This window comes from Gossypium hirsutum, chromosome A11 (assembly GCF_007990345.1).
Source record: "Gossypium hirsutum isolate 1008001.06 chromosome A11, Gossypium_hirsutum_v2.1, whole genome shotgun sequence".
Classification (NCBI taxonomy): Eukaryota; Viridiplantae; Streptophyta; class Magnoliopsida; order Malvales; family Malvaceae; genus Gossypium; species Gossypium hirsutum.
In genome coordinates this window covers 25309415-25326864 of record NC_053434.1, presented here as the reverse complement: position 1 = coordinate 25326864, position 17450 = coordinate 25309415, and the positions used below count along the sequence as shown (strand labels likewise).

Here is a 17450-nt window from a genome sequence, read left to right as displayed (position 1 = left end):
AAAATATGTTCTTTGGGTATATGAATCAGTGGTTCAGTGAATTTATGTAAGAAAAAAATCTAGCTCAACAACCTCCACCCCCTACTATACCATCTGTAGTGCCTCATGTTGCACCTCCACCTCCTTCAGTGACTGGATCTAGTAAATGTACTCTGATTGAGAAACTTAGAAAGTGTGGGGTTGAAGAATTTCGGGGTAGGTCAGAAGATGATCCAGTTAAAGCTGAGTATTGGCTTCAAAATACAATAAGAGTTTTTGAAGAAATGACTTGTTCTCCTGATGATTATTTGAGATGTGTTGTTTCATTACTGAAAGAGGAAGCATATAATTGGTGGTCGACAATAGTGGCTGTAGTGCCAAAGGAGAAAATTTCTTGGGAATTTTTCCAGACTGTATTTAAGAAGAAATATGTGGCAAAAGGAATTTAGACAAGAAAAAGAGATAATTTCCTGAGTTGCGTCAAGGAAATAGATCAGTAGCTGAGTATGAGAGAGAGTTTGTATACCTCAGTAAATATACTCGGGAAATTGTGTCAATCGAAGAAGAAATGTCCATTCGGTTTGAAGTAGGGTTGAATGGTGAAACCCGAATGATGATTGGAGGTAATGAAATACGAGAATTTGTTATTTTGTCTGATCTTGCACAGGAAATAGAAGAGGTGTGCAATTGAAAAATGCAATGAGATAGGTCAAATCGAGAATCTTACAAAAGAGGTTCTTCTAAATTATTTTCAGCATCGCCGGCTAAAAAGTTTAAAGATGATTTCAACCGAGCTACCTCAATTTCTGAACGTTTGAATAAAAACAAGACAATTCAACAAGATTTTGGGGTATCTACTAGACCCGTTGTTAGTGTGGGTAGTGTGCAAAATGCTCCTAAACTTAGATGTAGATATTGTGGGAAATATCATCCTGGTGAGTGTAGAAGTAAAGTGGGGGCTTATTACAAATGGTGAGCAACTGGTCATTTTATCCGAAATTGTCCTCAATTGCAAAAAGAGCATGAAGAGCAGAAAGAAAAATAATTGGCTACTTTTTAGAGAAGTAGGCCTTCGAGTCAAAATAATGCCAGTAGGACTGCTCGTTCAGGAATGAAAGATACTGTTGTTCGGTCAGAAGCTAGAGCACCTACACGTACCTATGCCATTCGAGCAAGAGAGGAAGCTACGACTCTAAATGTGATTGCTAGTACATTCTATCTCTTTGATGTTACTGTATATGTATTGATTGACCCTGGGTCAGCTCATTATTATATTTTCACTGCATTAGTAGCAGAAAAGAAACTGCCTGTTGAATCTACTGATTATGATATTCAAGTTATAAATCCACTAGGTCAAAGTGTGATAGTTAATTTAGGGTGTCGTAATTGTCAACTAAAAGTGAAAGGCTATGAATTCCCTGCTGAGTTGATGTTGTTATCGTTTCGGAAATTTGATGTTATTCTAGGAATAGATTGGTTATCTTTACATGATGCTGTGGTAAATTGCAAACAAAAACAGATTGATTTGAATTGACAAATAAGAGAGATGGTTTCAGTTGAGTCTGAGAATCCGAAAGATATTATTAGAATCATTTCAGCTTTTTCTGCTCAAAGATTGATGCGAAAAGGTAATGAGACATTTCTAACCTATATTCTTGATACGTGGGATTCAGAATCGAAGCTAGATCAATTACAGGTTGTTAGTAAATTTGCTGATGTATTTTCTGAAGAATTACCGGGTTTACCACCTGATCGTGAAGTTGAGTTTGTAATTGATGTGATTCCTGGAACTGCTCCAATATCAGTAACACCATACCATATGACACCAATTGAATTAAATGAATTAAAGGCACAGTTGCAAGAGTTTTAGACCAAGGTTTTATCAGACCGAGCATGTCTCCCTGGGGTGCACCTGTTTTATTTGTGAAAAAAAAGACAATTCTTTGAGACTGTGCATAAACTACAGACAGTTGAGCATGGTCACAATTAAAACTAAATACCCTTTGCCACGTATCGACGATTTGCTTGATCAATTGAAAGGTGTCGTAGTGTTTTCAAAGATAGACATTAGATCTGGATATTATTAGTTGAAGGTTAAAGAGTGTGATGTGCCAAAGACTGCTTTTAGAACTCGATACGGTCATTATGAGTTTTTGGTAATGCTATTTGGATTGAAGAATGCTCCTGCTACTTTCATGGATTTAATGAATTGGATTTTTCAACCTTATTTGAGTAGATTCGTGGTTATGTTTATCGATGATGTAATAATCTATTCCAAAACAGAATCTAAACATGCACAACATTTGAGGATTGTACTACAGACCTTGAGAGAAAAGCAATTGTATACAAAGTTTGCAAATGTGAATTCTGGCTTCGTGAAGTTGGATTTTTGGGTCACATAGTATCAGCTGATGGGATTCAAGTTAATCTGAGTAAAGTTTCTACTGTGGTAAATTGGAAAACACTGAAAAATGTTTCAGAAGTGCGAAGTTTTCTGGGTCTAGCAGGTTACTACTGATGTTTCGTAAAAAAAATTCGATTATTGCTTCGTTGTTAACCCAAATATTACAAAAAAAAATGTTGAATTTGTCTGGTCCGATGAGTGTCAGCAGAGTTTTTATCAACTGAAGAAGATGTTGACGGAAGCTCCAGTTTTGACTCAGCCAGAATCTGGTGTACCGTATGTTATCTATAGTGATGCGTCATTTAATGGTTTGGGTTGTTTACTGATGCAATTAAAAAAGGTAGTAGCCTATGCTTCTCGAAAATTAAAGCCACACGGGAAGAATTATCCTACACATGATCTTGAGTTGGTCGTAATCGTATTCACTTTGAAGATTTGGAGACATTATTTGTACGACGAGAAATGTTACGTGTTTACAGATCATAAAAGTTTGAAATATTTAATGACTCAGAAAGAGCTAAATTTGAGATAGAGATGGTGGCTAAAATTATTGAAAGATAATGATCTGGTTATTAATTACCACCCAGGAAAGGCTAATGTAGTTGCGGATGCACTTAGTCGAAAGTTGTTTTTGTTTGCACTTTGAGCATTGAATGCTCAATTAACTTTAAATGAAGATGGTTCTGTATTAGCAGAGTTGAGAACGAAACCCCTGTTTCTTTAACGAATTCTAGAATTGCAAGATGATGACCCGAAATTGGTGAGGAAATGACAGATAGTTCAGAATAATCTGAGTTCAGAGTATAGTGTTGATGATAGTATTCTATTGCGTTATCGCAATAGAATTTGTGTTTCAAGTAATTCAGATTTGAAAAATGATATTCTTTTTGAAGTTCACAATAGTACGTACTTTATTCACTTGGATAGTTCGAAGATGTATTGTAATCTGAAACAGATGTATTGGTGGATGGGTATGAAACGAGAAATTTGTGAATTTGTAGTAAAATGTTTGATTTGTCAACAAGTGAAAGAAGAACATCAGGTACCAATAAGTTTACTACAATCTATTATGATTCCTGAATGGAAGTGGGAATATGTCACGGTGGATCTTGTATCAGTTTACCGATAACTTCGAGAAAGAAAGATTCAATCTGGGTGATTGTTGACAAGTTGACTAAATCGACACATTTTATTCCAATCAGAACAAAATTTACACTTGAGAAATTAGCGGAACTATATATATCTGAGATTGTGTGGTTACACGGCATTCCAACATCTATTATTTCAGATTGAGATCCGAGATTTACATCAAGATTTTGGAGTAAATTGTAAGAGGCTCTCGGTACTAAGTTAAATTTCAGTATAGCATTTCATCCTCAAACTGACAGACAATCAGAATAAGTAATTCAGATTCTGGAAGATATATTGAGATGTTGTATACTTGAATTTGGAGGTAGGTAGGAAAGGTATTTACCGTTAGCTGAATTTGCATATAACAATAGTTATCAATCCAGTATAAAAATGGCACCATTTGAAGCTCTTTACGAGAGGAAATGTAAGACACCATTGTATTGGTTTGAATTGAGTGAATCCAAGCTAATAGGAGTTGATTTGATCCGAAATACTAAGGATAAAGTTCGAGTTATTCGGGGCAGTTTAAAACCTGCTTCTGATCACCAAAAATCGTATCCAGATTTGAAAAGAAGATATATAGAATTTGCTATTGGTGATCGAGTATTCTTAAAAGTTTTTCCATGGAAGAAAATGTTACGATTTGGTAGGAAGGGGAAACTGAGTCTAAGATTTATTGGACCGTATGAAATTGTTGAAAGAATCGGCCCTGTAGCTTATAGATTAGCCTTGCCTCCTGAACTTGAGAAAATTCATGATGTGTTTCATGTATGATGCCGCGACGGTACAGATCAGATCCTTCACACGTGATTTCTCATAGTGAGATTGAGTTACAGCCAAATATGACATATTCGGAAGAATTAGTGAGAATTTTAGCTCGAGAGGTTAAAGAATTGCGGAATAAACGAGTACCATTAGTAAAAGTATTATGACATTGTCATGGTTTGGAAGAAGCTACTTGGGAAACAGAACAATCAATGAGGTTACAATATCCAAATCTATTCTTATGTAACAAATTTCAAGGATAAAATTTCCTAAAGATGGGAGAGTTGTAACAGCCCGATTTTTAGTGGTGTCAAAAATAGTGGTTCGGGACCACTAAATTCAACGAGTAAGCTCGTAAATTTTATTATTTAGTATTTATGAGTCAAATATGGTTATAGAAAGATTTTTGAATTAGTGATTTGTATTTAATAAAAATAATTAGGTCAAATGGTTTTAGAAAATAAGGTATTGAGACCTCGATTCTATAAACCAAGCCGTAAATATTTTTATAAATATTTACATAGTTTCATTAAGGTATTATTAAAGTTTCGTTAGAAAATTTTAACGTTTCGATAGTTAATTAATTTAAAAGGACTAAATTGAAAAAAGTACAAAACTTGTGAATTATAAGAAATAAGTGATCAAATGGCTTGATAAATAAATAAGGGAGAACTTAAGGAGCAATTAAGCCCAAGATAAAGGCATGAGGCGACATAAGTAGAAAATAAAATAAAATAAAATAAATTAATTAAATTAAGGGCAAAATGATAATTTAGTTGAAATTAAAAATAAAACAAATGACCAAATAGATTTCTAGACAATTTCATCTCAAAATTTCAGTCTAAAAATGCCATAAGAGAGAGCTCAATAAGCTGGTTTCATATTTTGCTTCATGTGAGTTCAATTCTTACATTTTTCTTGTAATTTTTATATTTTTGAAACTTTTACATTTAGGTCCAACTAAGTCTTGCTTTAGTTTTTTATTTTATTGAAAATTTTGGAAGTTACTATTAATGAATATAGGATTTTGTAGATGAATAAACATGGATTTAAAGCTTTAATTATGTTATTTGATAATTGTATAAAGTGATTTTGTTAAATATTGATTTTAAAACTAAATTTTGAAAAGTTAAAGTATTAAAGTTAGGTATTAAATTTCTATTTTATCAAGGGATGTATGACAGCCTAGAATATTTAAATAAATTATTAATTGAGAAAAAATAGTTCATTTGATAGATTAACTAGTTAAGGGATTAAATTGCAAAAGTTGTAAAATTTTGGGGTAATTGTGTAAATTTAAAAAATAAAGGTATTAATTAAGAAATGAATTGGAACTGAAATATATGCTAATGTATGAGTATTTCTATATTTTAGATCAAGAACCTGTAGATACTCGTGAAAAAAAGAAAATTAGCGAAATAGTCCTTGAACTTCTACAAATATTACAATTCAACCCATGTAAGTTCGTACGGTTAAATTTTAATATATAAATATATATATTGAATTGATGAATGGTATTATGTATTTATTCATATCTATTGTTGAAAGTTAAATTTTGTTAAAGTTATGAATTTAAATTGAATGTTAGAAACGATTGGAACGCGGGATTTGAGTACATTTGGCACTCAGTGAATTGACGACATTGGAAGAAAATGTGGAAAATTACCAAGTAAACCGAGGTCCACCATTTGTTGCGAACTTTTGTATTTACTTTCCATTTAGCTCACACGAGCTTCTTTCTTAACTCATATGAGTTTCCGTTCAGCTCTTTTGAGCTTCTGTTTAACCCTTATGAGTTTCTACTCAGCTCTTATGAGCTTCTGTTCAACCCTTATGGGTTTCGTTTAGTTTTCATGAGCTTCTGTTCAGCCTTCGGGCTTCTGTTCAGCCTTCGGGCTTCTGAAAATGATGTACTCTTATCCATAAGCCGTTCACAGATTTGGGAGGATTTGGCAAGTGAATATGTAATTGAAATTGAAAAACATATTGTTTGTTATTGGTATTGATCTAAAAAAAGTGTATTCATCTATTGAAGTTGTGATTGGCAGGGAGTTTACATTGAATGAATTTGTTTAATTGATGTGTTATTGTAGGTTCGGTAATATTTATGTTTAACCCATCAAACTTACTAAGCTTCATTAAACTTACTCGAGTTGTTTAATGTCTTTGTAGATTTTCAAGAGGTTGGAAGATCGGATCAACATATCAAGTCACATTATCCAGCTTATTCTGATAGTTTTTGAAACGTTCAATATGGGTTATATGGCATGTATAAGGTTTGTGTGGATTTAATCAAAGTTTGTCTTGTGTAAATGTTAATAATTATAATTTTGCTTATACATATATGTTGGGTTGAAAATGAGACATATTAGTGATGTTGATGTGAATGATATAGGTTTATTGTATTCAATTTGTGGTTAACTTTAGTAGACTAGTTAGATGGATTAAATAGGTAAGTTTAGGTATTTGGGTATATATAAATGATGTTATGTTATGTTTAAAACATGATTTTGACTTGTTTTGATTTTTTGTTGGGATATATTGTTGTGTTTAGGTTGATACCAAAATGGGTGAGAAATGTGGCCTTGAAATGACCTATTTTCATCCACAGGGGCAGAGACATGAGCGTGTGTCTCAGCCGTGTGTAACACACGAGCATATGGTTGGTCGTGAGTCCCCTGCATCTTTAAAATTTAGAAAATAAATGCTCAAGTATTTTCACACGGCCTAGCACACGGGCATGTGGCTTGGCCGTGCAACCCTGCACTTTAATATTACAAGTTAGTATGCTCACATGGCTTAACACACGGACGTATGGCTTGGTCATGTGACCCAAGTCAGTAAGCACCCTAAATTGGACACGAGCTGGTACACGGCCATGTGCCCCACTTTGAATACCTACACGGCTTAAGACATGAGTGTATCTCTTGACCGTGTGAGCCACACAGCCTAGCCACATGGGCGTGTGTCCCCTGCACATAGGAAAAATTTTAAAATTTTGTAAAAAATTCTCTAAGTTTCTGGTTTAGTCCCGATTTGTTTCTAATGTCTATTTTTGGGCCTCGAGGGCTCATACAAGGGACAATATGAGTGGTTTATAATTATTTTCTGGTATGTATGTTAAATGATATGAAATGTTCGTATTTGATTTGAAAAGTCCAGTAATGTTCCATAACCCTGTTTCGTCGATTGATAAGGGTTAGATGTGTTACACTATGTCATAAGGGAAATAAAATTTTAATTAATATTTTTAAAAATGAACATAATTATTGATAAAAGTGTATAATACAGTAATTTTTAAAAAAGCATATGTAGATATCTGTTCTTGGGGAATTCAGTCGAGTTTTTTAGATTTAATAAGCGAGTTGAGGGTTTTATTGTGTAATAAAAAATAAAAGGTTTAATTATATACATAAATGTGACACTTGTCACATCTTTAATTTGTTTGTGTAGCCTAAAATACTGTAGCGTATCAAATACTTTAACTTAACCTTTTTTAAAAGTTTTATTTTGTTAAAGTTTTTTTTAAAACTTATTAAATTACCTTTATATTTTATTTTCATTAGTATATAATGTTATTTTAAATTGTTTGTTCTTACATTTTGTTGGTGTTGAGTTAACTCGTAACATAAAGTTTAATATTAATATAAATTAGAAAAACATTTAAAATTTATTAAATTCCTTTTATATCCTATTTTCATGAGTTTGTAATGTTTTAACTTGATTTTTTTTATATTTCATTAATTTAATTAGTGTCTGATTAACTCATAATATAACTCAATAAGAAGTTTAATATTAATATAGATATATTGACAATCTTTAACCAACATGGTTAAGGGTAGGCAAGAGCCTTGACCTCATAAATAGTAGTAAATTATAGTTAGATCCCTCAACAAATTATAAAATTATAAGTTAATATATCAAAGAAAATTATAATTTAATTCTATATGTAAAAAGAATTTAACTTTGCCCTTCCTTCTACACCATGAATTAATCACGAAAATAAACGCTATTAAAATTCAATCTGCAATGCTAGATTAAATTATTAATATTTATTTTTAAGACCCTTAAAAATTTGTATTTATCCATTAGAAGTTTTACCTCATTAATCAGATTTCACAATTCATGGTGTATAACTCTTACATTGTTATTGTATTAAATATCAATTCTTAAAATAAAATAATTGATATAAATTGGTCATGCAATGGTCAGCATGGTCTCCTCAGGGTGTGAGCTGCTGGGTCCATGGCTTGTCTAGCATGCACTGGGCACCATGGCTCCTTATGGCCATGCCTTGCAATTGTCTTTATGGACATTCATCTTTTTCTTGGTTACCCTTCTCATCCCATGTCCTCTTAGTGCCACACATCAATATCACCAAATTAACCTACAAACAATTACAACTTCTACATCCAAATTTCCTTCAATTCATTACTAGATAATTACTCTTTTATCATAATTAAGAGATAATTAATGACTTTTTTTTCTCAGACAAAGTCCTGAAAGGTACATATTACATTATTTGTTGGCTTTTCTAGATGTGAGACTGTATCCAAATGATTCTTTTCCTTAAGGCCTTACCATAGTATAGCATCATTGTGTACGATTTTGCTAAGTGGGAGCGTATTATATAAAAATATAAACTCAAACCCAGAGAAATTGAGTCATGAAAAATAAATCTTGAGAAACCAAACTTTGAGAAATAGACATTTCAATGAAAGATGATATATCAGCTTTTTTTTGGCAATACATCTGGCCAATAGCACTATACCAATGGTTTTTTTTTTTTTTTGGAAAAAAGTTTCAACAGGAATGATAAACCACTTTAGTCATCAAATGATTATAATACAATATGTCCATTATATGAAACATAGTTGTGTTTTGATAATTATGTATCATACCAAAGTAATTTGCGTTGAAACCCAAAAGACCATCACACTTCATTCTTTGCTAGGATAAGGAATTCGAAGTCTCTTAGCATCTCGCTACTTGAGAGAGGAGGCGAAGGGACCTAACAAATGTCCTTACTAAAACAACACGTGTTATTTTTTTAATTTGATATAATAATAAATTTAAATCTTAATTTTATTTTATATTTTTTTACTCCAACCTATGTTTAGATTTAGGGGTGAATCTTGGGACCAAAATTTTGTGGTCCTAATAATTTTTTTAAAAAAATTTAATAATTTAATGAGAATTATATTAAAATTTATACGTAAAATCAAAATCTTCCAAAATTTGTGGAGAGGACCAAGGCTCCCTAAGTCACCATAACAAGCTGCCTCTATTTAGACCAAATGCACTCTTAAACTTATAATTTTTACTCAGATTGAACAAATTAAATAAAATTAAAATAAAAAAGGTAAATAGCTATTAAATGTCAAGTTATTACCTATTCATCAAATGCCCATATTTCTCATTTGAATCACAGTTAAAATAATAATAATGCAAGTAAAACAACCATAAGTAATGTTTTGAAAAGCTAAGAAGAAGCTATTTGAGTCGTATGCTGACAATCATGCCCAAATATGTTAGGATTCTATCTAAATAATCATCATTATTTGGCTAACGTCGTCTTTGGATGTTGAAATCAATTTATTTTACCTCGCCCTTTCAGTATTGCCTTATTTTCAGTTTACCAGAAATGGAGAATTTTTGTTCTTTAAATTCTTGTGGTTGTTCTAATTAATTTTTCTTTATGCATTTCTTTTTCTATTTAGCTGCATTGCTGCTTCAACGTTCCGTTCAAGTGCAGGTTTACGAGTTTCTCTCTCAAAGGAGGTTTCTTTTAGTTTCCAAATTCTTCCTTTTACGAGTTAAGTAAGGATTTATCCTAAAATGAAGCATTGTAGGCAACAAGATCAACTTGATGGTGCATCGGTTCAAGTCGAACAAAGTGCTTCACATGCTTTTGGGTAAAAGCTTAGGAGAGTGAATGGAGAAAAGGATACTAATGGAAGAAATTATTGATTGCAAAGCTTTTAAATAATGTCAAGAATTAGCTATGGAGAAAGGAATTTATTTTCTTTTATATTTTTGGATAGAAGAATAATGATAAAGGAAGGAGAAGATTTTTTCTTTTTAAAGCTTGTTGGATTTTTTATTTGTTTTTGTTGCTACTTTAAGTTGATTATTTGCTCAAAATGAAAATTTTAATGGAAGTGCTAGTGTCATGAAGCTAGATCTTTAGTCTCGCAATTCATGCGGCCTTAGGTGATTCTTTGTTTCAGATGTGCCTAAGTCAGCTTAACCCCCAACAATTGAGGGTTCTTGTAAAATTCCTCCAATGCACCAATTTATATAGTGAAAGCAACACAAGCCAAAAGAGTACTCAAAAGAACAAAATAGCCATAAAAAAAAAACAATGCACGAGAAGTGTTTGAGTAAATGCTCTCACTTTAGTGTTCACAACTAAAGAATGAAATACAATAGATGATTTACAACTAAAAGGAAGGATATTTATTTATAGTTGAGCTCCCCCAAAACGGACAGTATATATCGAATTACATCGATGGACGAGAAGAAGCCTATCCCTACAATTAAGGGATTTACAAGATTCACATAATAAAATCATATATAATCTTAGTAGATATTAATCTCATCAATCTTATAAGATTAGTTTCTCCATTTACCAAGGTAGCCTAACTTTCCATATCTGCATCATTGGGCCCCCCGGGCTTCAAATAGATAGGCTTCTTCATCAGTTATTTGAATCAAGCTAGTTATCGTAGGTCAAATGATCCCGCATCTAAACGATAGACTTTCATGGGATACATTTTGTGCGATAGTTACGGACTTTTCACTTTGGCCTGTGATAGTCTCCCTCATTCATTCTCGTAACGCCCTCGTTACACTCTCGAAATGGCATTGACTTGATTCACCTCGAAACTTTCTCAACTCCTTATCTTTTTCCTAATTAGTTTCACTATAGGGTCATCCAAGCCCTCTGAACTTTTGCCTCGGCTTCCATTGCCTCTTAGCTCGACCCATTCCACTCATTGGTACATTTTGCTCGCAAGAAGCCATCAGTTTTACTTGCCCACATTGTGACTTGTCTCGATCTGGATCTGCTTGATCCACACAATTGGACATCTATATGCCCATTTTGAACACCAGGTTGACCTTGAGTTTTCCCAACAACTCTAGTCTATACGCCACTTGACTTCCCCGCTTTAGAACTTTGAAAGGGCCTTTATGTTATCGCCAAGCTAACAATTCAAAATGTAAAACACTTCCAAAGCATTCGAAATGTACTTTACTCGCAGCATTTACTCACCCCGACTGTCCAGTTTGTATGTAACAACCTGTTTTTAGTCAAATTGGAACAGTGATTTTGGAACCACAAATTTGAGGTCAAAATATTTATTTTATTATTGTTTTAATGTCTACAGCATGATAGTACAATTTTATGAAAATTTTGTTGAGAAATTTTATCATTTGAATTGTCAATTTGATAAACAGGACTAAATCGCATAAAGTGTAAAACTTGAGTTCTATTAGCTAAATGTGTCTAATAGCTATAGAACATTAATGTGGAGGTCCTTATGTCCTAATTAAACCATTTTTAATATGAGTGGACAAATATGGACATCTTTTTAATGGTTTTAAAGGATTTATAATAAGGTTAATATTGTAAATTAATAAATTGGTTAAAGTAAAAATAAGTAAATTAAACATACCATCTTTTTCAATGGTTTCTTTGACCAAAATTGAAGAACAAAAGACACTATTTTAGAGCTCATCCATTCAACTACAACATTTTCTTGCATGTAAGTTCATTTTTGTCCAGTTTTTAATTATTTCTATGTTTTAGAGATCGTTGCAGCTTAATCTAGCTAGCCCAATGACTAATTTGCAAAATTTTTAAAGGTTTAGGGTTTTTCCATTGATGAATATGTGTTTATTTTGATGTTTGATGGTAGAAAATGCATGGTTTTTGTTAGATAAACAACATTTATTAAGTCATTTTTTATAGAATTTCCAATTAGGGATTACATTGTGAAATGTGTAAATTTTGTGGTTAAATTGTGAAATAAATGAAAAATATGGGCTGCTATGGGGTTAAACGAAAATATTCTAGCATGGGTAGAGACCTAATTGCATGAATTTTTGTTTTTATGAGATAAGGACTAAATTCTAAAAATGTTAAAATATTAGGGGCAAAAGTGTAAATTTTCCATAATATGCATTGTGGGCTAAATTGAATAGAATGATAATTAAATAAGTTAATTTTGATTACATATAGATCAAGAAAAGCGAAATTCAGATTTAGATCGAAGGAAAAATAAAGTGTTGGATTAATCGACTCTTTTCATCATTTTTGCATTCGAGGTAAGTTCACATGTTAATGAACATTAATATAATTGTGTTTTAAGTGCTTTAATATTGAATAAATTATGAATACAACATTGCAGACATATTCGACGACGATTCGGCAAAAGTGAAATCCTGGTTGAACCTTAGGAATAGATTAGGATATGAATGACATGTCATTAGTGGTTATGTGATTTGGGTGCTGGTCCGTACGTCCTACCGGTAGCTGAGTTATTTGGCATGCGTTGCAGGTTCTCGTCAGCTTATGTGAGCAGCACCGTGTAGTTACGTCATGACCGTCAGCTTGTGTGAGCAGACCCGTTGATAGCTCGAGAGTGAGTATTACGTGTGATATGAGATTAAGATAGCTTCGGCTATGTATTGGCACTTAGGGTGCGAGATTCCTGAGTATCTGATAGTATTCCAAATGGTTCAATGGGTATATCGAAGATATGAAATGGTGAGAAATAGATACGTATCAGTACAGGTATGTACGGAAACTATACGACCATTGAAAATATGAAAGTTATGAGATCTGGATTGAATATTTGTTAACCTTATAATCACATGATTTTGAAGTATACTATGTTATATTACTTGAATAGTGATTAAATGGTGAGTTTTACTTATTAACTACACAAGCTTACTAAGCTTTATAGCTTACTCTGTTTACTTTTCCGTGTTTTATAATGAATTTCAAAGCTAGCTCGGATTGGGAGTCGTTAGAGATTGCATCACACTATCAAAATTCTATTTTGGTACTTTTGAGCCTATGTTTTAGTTATATGGCATGTGTAGGAATTATGGTTGTAAGGCCCAATTTTGGCCCAGGCTCGTGCAAACACAAAACAAAAAAAAATAATAACAAAAAAGAATAAACACAAAAATCAAATATTAACAGTCCATTAAAATGTCCAATTACATAACCCAAATCCCAGACCCAATACAAACCCAAAACAAGCCCAAAAAAGTCTAGACCCAAGAATTCACGGCCCAGCAGGCCCGAAAAATTAAAACCCTAACAGAAACCCTAGGGCTTCTCCCACTTTGCGCCGTAGTCAAGCCCCAGCCTCCATGCGCCTTCAGCACCGTATGACAGCCACGCGCGCCTCCGTACTCCTCACGCCAAGCGCCAGCACAGCCCCGTACACGCGACACCATACTCCGTACCTGCGAAAGAAAACAAACGAAAACAGCAATAGAGCAGCAGCCAATATGAAGAACAAAAAATTTGTATTTTTCTTTTGAACATTCAGCTATAAAGCCACGAACAATCTATTGTTCCTTTTTTTTTACGAAATATACACATAGAAAATAGAAAAAAAACAATCGAAATAGCAAATGTGATTTCAAAGTTTTTCTTTTCGATCGATTTATTTCTTTTCGTTTAGTTCGCTTTTTTGGTATGGAAAACGACACCGATTAACACCCAAGTATCTCGAAAATATAGAGATTCGGGCGAGGGTCGAATGTTCGTCTCTTTTGAGTTTCTACTTTGTTTTTAAAAGGAATAATGCATGATTTGAGTTTTTTTAAGAAGAAAAAGAAACGGAAAAGCTTACCTCCGTGGGCATGTACTAGATCTGGCCTGAGAACTGTCGGTCACCAAATAAAATGGTGGTTCGATGGCGGCTTGCCAAATGAAACCCTAACAAATGGGGTTAATGGCTTTGATTTTAACGGTGGGCTGTGTTTTAAGAAGAAAATTAAAAGGGGGATTAACAAAGGTCGAAATGGTGCCGTTTCAAGGGGAAGGGTCCACGCGTCAACCCGTTCCAGAACCCGAACCCGTACCTTTGTGCTTCAAATGGGTTATTTGCGATATAAGCCCTTCCCTTTTTACGCTGCCTTTCAATCGGCTTATATTTGTATTTCTTTGGTTTTTAAATTCTCCCTGTAATTTGCGCGTGTTTGCACTTTGGTCCGTGTCTCCACGTTGCGTTTTGGGGTCTGGATTATTTCCGAATTTGGTCCCTACGTATTAGCACATGTTGCGCGTTGGTCCCTATTTTGGGATTTCTTCTATTTTCAAATTATCCCTCTTACTTTAATTCAATTTTAATCTAGTCTTCTATTAGTATAGCCTATTATTTTACAATATATTTAACGTTTGTACATGTGTTGATTCATTTTAATATTTGTACAATTATTTTGAATTTTTTTTCTTTTTCATCTTATTATTTTCACATTGTGCATCCTATTTCTTTAAATATTTTATACATCTTTGCATATACCTCATTCTTATTAAATTTTTAATTTATAATAGCTATTATTTTGAAGTTAACAATATTCTTATTTATTTTTTGACAAGATCATCGTTTTAAAATTCTTTTTACATTGAATTATTTTAATACCTTATTATAAAGTTTTGTTTAAATATTTTTATATATTGATACATAAATTATTTTAATAGAGTTTTCTATTTAAAATATTTCTTGATTCATGATTCACTTAACATTTTTATGTATATATGACACTATTTTGGAAACTTCATTTTTATGTTTATAAAATTATTATTTTTAAATGTTTCTCTATATTATATTATCTTAGTATCTTATTTAGTATCTCTTTTAAATGTTTTTAAGTATAATGGAACATATATAATTTATAAGCTAACTTAATTTTATATGCATCATTCATTTCATGCCATTTTTTTTACAAATAATTATTCCTAAATATATATATGTTTGGTACGTATATCTTATCATGTATTCCACCATTCTTTCATATTTTTAAGTTATTTTATATTGTCATTTTTTTAAATGAATTTGTGTTGAAAATATTTCACATACTATTTGATTCAAATAATTTATTCTATAATATTTATTTCAATGATTATATATAGCCTTAGTTTTCTACCTAAATTATTTCAAATTTATCAATTCATCCACTCATATATCATATATATTATGTGTTATTCATCTATTTTAAAATTTTCTTATACCACATTGTAGCGACGTAAAAATTTCGCTTTCGGTCACTAATTAAGGCGATTATTTGAAAATTTAAAAATCGACTTTCGATTTTATTAAAAAAGGGAGTAGCCACAGATCTTTTTTCTAGGTGTGACCGGACACCTAATAAATCATCCTTTTTTAGAAAAGAAAACTTATTCTTGCACAAAAATGAAGGTCGAATTTAGGTCTACGTCAAAAGCCAGAGTAAAGTTGGGTTCGGGAGCCGGTTACGCGCGAGGAAGGTATTAGCACCCTCGCAACGCCCAAAATTGGTATCTTATTAAACACGTGTTGTCTTGATTTTTAAAAATACGAATTCAATTTGACATTTAAGTGTGATCCAATTGAAGGAAATGAGAAGTTGTAAGTTTTTGGTTTTTTAGAAGGATATCTCGTATTTAACACGAGCCGACTAACTTCACCCAACATAGCGATGAAATCAATTACTTAATGTTAAAATCGGTACATTGCCTTATTCTTAAAATTAAAATGTAAAAAGTTTCTAAAATGATAGTAAAAAAATCTAAGAATATTATTGTAAAAAATGCGAATAGTGATGTGAATAATATAAAATATTAAAATATCAAAATATTAGAATAATAATAATTAATATTGACAAATAAAAAAATAAAATAGAAATAAAAAGTGTACATAATATATATATTAGAAATAAAAATGATGTTTAAAAATAATACTATTAATAATACTACATAAATATGTACATATATAAAAATAAATACGTGATAATATTAAAAATATGTACATAATATAGTGTAAAAAATACATACATAATATAATTAAAATATATACATAAGATAACATGTAAAAATATATATATAAATAATATAGTATTAAAGATATATACATAAAATAGTATAATATATATATACGTAATATAGAATTTGGAATATACCTAATATATTAAAAGAATATATATAATATAATATTAAGAAATATAATAATAACAAAAAAAGAGAGAGGGAGAGAGTGGGTGATTTCCGGCCACAAGGCCGGCCACCGTCCGGTCACCGGACTGCCGCCGGCCGCTGTCGGCACCACCGTACATGGCAGCCGGACCTCAAAAAAAACTTTTTCGGTAAAAATGGATAAGCTTCCTCCTTTTATGTTTACTTTCGGATAAAAGAAACAAAATAAGATTGAAAGAAAAAATGATAAGCAAACAAAGAACTTAAAACGAGAATAGACGAAGAAACCTCTTTTGCTTTGATCTTTGATTAATCTCCAAAAAAACTATTCTCTCCAAAAACTAGCCTTTACAATAACTCTTCTCATTGATTACTCTAAAAAAACCTCTAAAAAATCCTTTACAATAACTTTCTCTGCCAAAACTTCTTCCTCCTCTAAATACAAAATATGAGAAGGCTTATATAACCATTTACAAAATATTTTTTATTGTTTACGTCTTCATTTGTAGGTACAAGTGGTGGTGGAGCAAGTGTGGCTAGTGGAGTAGGTAGTGGAGCAAGTGTGGCTAGTGGAGTTGGTGGTGGCAAATGCTAGGATTTAGTTGAGAAAAGTTTAGGTTGTGGGCTAGGGTTTTTTATTTTGATTTTGGGTTTAGGGTTTGGGCCATTGGGGTTTTGATGTAAATTGGGCTTTGGGTAGTTAAGATTTTGGGTTTTGGGTTTAATTTTAGTGGGTTAAGTAAGGCTAAATTGGGTTTTGATGTAAATGGGTTAAAATTGGCCTACAACACACATTGACTTCTAAATTCCATTTTGTTTTGTTTATGATTTGTTGATTGATTTATATTATGCCATATTTATTGTTGTTGTATATTATTTATTCGTTGTTTTATTTGTTATATTAATTGTTTTCCATTCATGCTTAAAAATTTGATCATATTTTTCTTAGAATAGTTGTACTTAATCGTTGGATTT

The 17450-nt window shown here is 32.0% G+C and overlaps 1 long non-coding RNA gene across 1 annotated transcript; it reads right to left on the bottom strand.

Moving 5' to 3' along the window:
- Positions 1-13467: 13467 nt before the first annotated feature.
- LOC107911389 (uncharacterized) lies at positions 13468-14261 on the bottom strand. The gene is made up of 2 exons (XR_001687862.2): positions 14155-14261; positions 13468-13762 (listed from the first exon to the last, which is right to left on the bottom strand). It is a non-coding gene; the product is annotated as an uncharacterized lncRNA (long non-coding RNA).
- Positions 14262-17450: the final 3189 nt, after the last annotated feature.